Genomic DNA, 4,645 nt, shown 5'->3' with positions numbered 1-4,645 from the left:
TTTCTGTGTAATTATTTTGGGATATAAATCTAGCCTGGTGGCGGGAAGCAGCCCACCACCCTTATTTCAACACTTCCTTGGCAAAGAAAAGGTGAGGCATTCTGGGACAATTCTGAAGAGATCTCCTTAGGTAAAACAAATAGCTTTAAGAGGGACAGGTGACAAAATATAATTTGTGTTACAGGTACCAGAAAGCACTGGGCAGCAATTTTGTTACTGACTGTAAAATCTTGGAAGAGGTGACGCAATATCATAGCCTCTTTATGTCCTTTCTAGGCAGAGCAGGATTGGTGTTGGCTCTGAGGAGACCTGAGACTGGCATCACCTACAGGATTGGTGCTTTCTGTTGCTTCTTTGGTGTTTGTTGTTGGTTTGGTGCAGCTAGGAGAAAATCTGTAGAGTTTGCTCCAGTTGCTTTTGTCTATTGCAGTGGAATTTTTAACTCAGAGTCCTTGTTTGGGGAGTGCATCAAAGAAAGCAGGTGAGCTACATTCAGAAGACACATAATCTGGTTGTGAGCAAAGGACTCTTCTTGGACCTCAAAACTATAGTCCCTCTGGAAAACAGTCTTAATTTCCATTGGAAGAGCAATGCATCGCTATTTAATTTTTGGTGCTATCACATAGAGGGACGGAACATGTTATAAGTCAGAGGCTCAAAGGGCATCACTTAGGCAAAGAGAAAGAGAAGTTCTTTGAGACACCATCTACATGCATGTGAGGCTGACTTTGAGGAAGACACTGGACCAAAGTGGCAGATTCTAACATAGGAAGTGTAGTCTCATATCTGCAAGAGACCAAAGAGTGACTGTCCTAAAGAGATGGAGAGTTCTCACTTCAGATGCTTCTTGTGGCATTAGCTCTTCTTGATGATTTAGGGTATGGCTCACACACTGGTTATAACTAAGGGATTTCTCACTGTCTTGTCTCTCCTTTGCAAGTCAAAAGACCCTTCCTTCAGTGTTTCTTCTGTTTACAATGTCTACAAGGATCCAAGATAGTTGGAAGGTGAAAGGATCACCTAGCAGACCTCAGAACCATAAGTTTTCTTTGGGTTCTGTTTTGTTTTTATTCTAAGAATTCTTTCAACATATTCTGTCAAGTCATTATAGTTCAATAAAGTTTACTCATTATGAGCTTTATTTTTGTAGGAATTCTCTCACTTCAGTCTTTAGTACATTCACAACACAAGTGAACGTTCTGCTTTTTAAGCGTTTTCAAAACATCCAAATGTCAGAGGAAGGACTTTTCTAATAACCCTGGAATTTTCCTGTGACTTCATCTTGCTTGTCTTGTTTGTTTGTTGGTATAACAAAATTACAGCCCAGTTAATTTTTATTAGAAATGATCCAGGTCTGGGTTTTAGGAGACTCTGATTACTTTTATAGACCTCTTTTAATTTTCTTATTATGGAAAGATGGATCTGAAGATCTTTTCTGGGTCAGCTTGTGTAGCTTCTGGCTTGCAGTATTTAGCCTCTGGTCATCTCATAATGCTAAGATGATACATATATTATGTAACTTTAGTTTCTGGGCTCCCAAAACAATTCTTAATTGGAGTATGCAGAGATGGCTCAGTGGATGTATCTTGACAGCCTAAGTTAGTGTAAAAACAGACATGGTAAGACACATAATAATAAAAAACATACAATAATCCCAATGTGCCCTTACGAGGAGTTGGGAAGTAGAGATTGAGACCTAGAAGCCTGCAAGTCAGCTAGCCTTTCATGTTCAGTACTGAACAACTTAAACCTCTCAAATAAGGTAGAAGAAAGATCAACACCTTAGAGCTAATGTCCAGCAGTAGTTTTTTTGGTTCTAATAATGGTACCAGTAATGTGTTTCATCTTTGGGAAAGGTCCTTATATCCTACCAGAAAGTGCTTGGGTACTCCTATGATATCTGTGTCACTATTGTGCTGGTGAGTATGTCTTGTCAAGGTGGTCAATTAGAACTTTAAAAAATATATGAACAGAACTTGGGTGAGATCTGGAATATCTTGAGAAGACAAAAATCAAATGATGTCAAAAGAAGAATAATCTTATAGAGAGGCCATAGGTAATATTTAATAAAACCATTTAAGAAAATTTCTTAATTTTCTTACTAGAGAAAGAGGCTCCCATACAGGTATGGGTGACTGATTCCTCTACTTTATCTTCCAGGGGCAAATCTCTGTTTCCTTACATGATCCATTCTGTTTATGAGATGATCCACTGGGGCTTTTACTTGGCTGAATGAGTTTTTCATTTCTTTCATACTTTTATTTTGCCCTTTCTTCATCAATTCTGTCTCTACTGAATTTAATTTTTATATCTTGGATTGATTTTTCATTTCAGTCAGCTCTTTTTTTTTTTTTAGAAGTTTTGAGTTCTTTGAGCATAGTTGTAAGCATCCTTTGGAATTCTTTAGCAGATCTTCTAGGTTGTGTTTACCAGGGTTCATGGAGTATAACTGCTTCTGAACTACCTCTGAACCTAGAGTCTTGAAAGTGGTCACTGATACTCTCTTCACTTTCCTGCCTGCCTCTTATGCTTTTCTAAGAACAAGTAATTTGGACAAAGGAAGGTCAATTTGTCTTTCTTCAGTGATTAATAGATTTAGCTAAAGGGACACAGTAACAATAAAAGACAAGGATCACTAAGGGAAACATGTAGAGTTGGCTAACGTCAGAGATCTAGGTTCTCCTTTGTAGGTATCAGCATGAGCTTTCAAATCTAGTAAAAAATATTTTCAAAAGACAAGATATATATATAATTACACAGTTCTAGCAAAGATGCTATCCCTTTGTTCCCTGTCTTAATTCTAGCTCTACAGGTGGTCTCTATTCCTTGACAGTATAAATTGATTTTAAGAAATTACTACAGCTTTTAAGAGTGAAATTTTTCCTATGGATAGTTACCTTCTTGCATAACGTACTCCTGTACTTCTCAATGAGTTATATATACATGTAAGTGTATTTGTCTCTAAACCTAAGCAGTTTGCAATCGTTTGCCTTTTAAAAAACACAACAGGTTTTTCTTGATTCCTGTCTTAGCCAAGCCTTTCCAAGATACAAATCTAAACATTTGGGGATACAATTATCATTAACCAAAACACTGTTTTTGAGGCTGGCAAAGAACTCTTTAGGCTTACCATGGAATTATTATAGTGTATTTGGTACAATTATTCATCTCTGCTCTTTTGTTTTTCAAAAAAGATAAAATAGTTTTAAGAAAGCATTTGTTAAATGATTATTTAATTTTTAAATTTTAATTTATTTTTAAATTTCATTTTACATTCCATTCGTCCCCCCACCTCTCCTCTCATCCACCCAATCTCCCCGTAACCCACCCCTCATCCACTCCTCTTTTTTTCTATTTATTTATTTATTTAAGATTTCTGTCTCTTCCCTGCCACACCTCCCATTCCCCTCCCCTCCCCCAATCAAGTCCCCCTCCCTTGTCAGTCCAAAGAGCAATCAGGGTTCTCTGCCCTGTGGGAAGTCCAAGGACCACCCACCTCCATCCAGGTCTAGTAAGGTGAGCATCCAAACTGCCTAGGCTCCCACAAAGCCAGTATGTGCAGTAGGATCAAAAACCCATTGCCATTGTTCTTGAGTTCTCAGTAGTCCTCATTGTCTGCTATGTTCAGCGAGTCCAGTTTTATCCCAGGCTTTTTCAAACCCAGGCCAGCTGGCCTTGGTGAGTTCCCGATAGAACATCCCTATTGTCTCAGTGTGTGGGTGCACCCCTCGTGGTCCTGAGTTCCTTGCTCGTGCTCTCTCTCCTTCTGCTCCTGATTTGGACCTTGAGATTTCTGTCCAGTGCTCCAATGTGGGTCTCTGTCTCTGTCTCCTTTCCTCAGCTGATGAAGGTTAATATTCAGGAGGATGCCTATATGTTTTTCTTTGGGTTCTCCTTCTTATTTAGCTTCTCTAGGATCACTAATTATAGGCTCAATGTCCTTTATTTATGGCTGTTTCTCAGGAAAAATAGGGATCAATCTACCCCTGGACCCAGCAATATCACTCTTGGGAATATACCCAAGAGATGCCCTATCATACAACAAAAGTATATACTCAACTATGTTCATAGCAGCATTGTTTGTAATAGCCAGAACCTGGAAACAACCTAGATGCCCTTCAATGGAAGAATGGATGAAGAAAGTATGGAATATATACATATTAGAGTACTACTCAGCAGTAAAAAAAAAAAGGACTTCTTGAATTTTGCATGCAAATGGACGGAAATAGAAAACACTATCCTGAGTGAGGTAAGCCAGACCCAAAAAGAGGAACATGGGATGTACTCACTCATCCACTCCCTTTAATGGGTAAGAGCTCCCATGGGAGGTCAACAAAGTCTGGCACATTAAGTTGGGGCAGGACCAAGTCCCTCCCCCATGCATTAAGGTTGAACGTGGCATCCCGCCACAGGGAATGGGCTCCAGGAAGCTAGCTCACGTGCCAGCAATATGTCCTGGTCCTACTGCCATGCCTCACAGATAGTCCAAGCATCACCACTGTCTCCCACATATGGAGGGCCTAGTTCGATCCCATAGAGGCTCCACACTTGTCAGTCTCGAGTTTATGAGTTTCTGTGTGCTTAATTCAGCTGCCTCTGTAGGTTTCTCTATCATGATCTTGCCCTCCCTTGCTCAGATATTCTC

This window comes from Microtus ochrogaster, unplaced genomic scaffold (genome assembly GCF_000317375.1).
Source record: "Microtus ochrogaster isolate Prairie Vole_2 unplaced genomic scaffold, MicOch1.0 UNK9, whole genome shotgun sequence".
NCBI classification, from domain to species: Eukaryota; Metazoa; Chordata; class Mammalia; order Rodentia; family Cricetidae; genus Microtus; species Microtus ochrogaster.
This window is presented reverse-complemented; position numbering follows the sequence as displayed.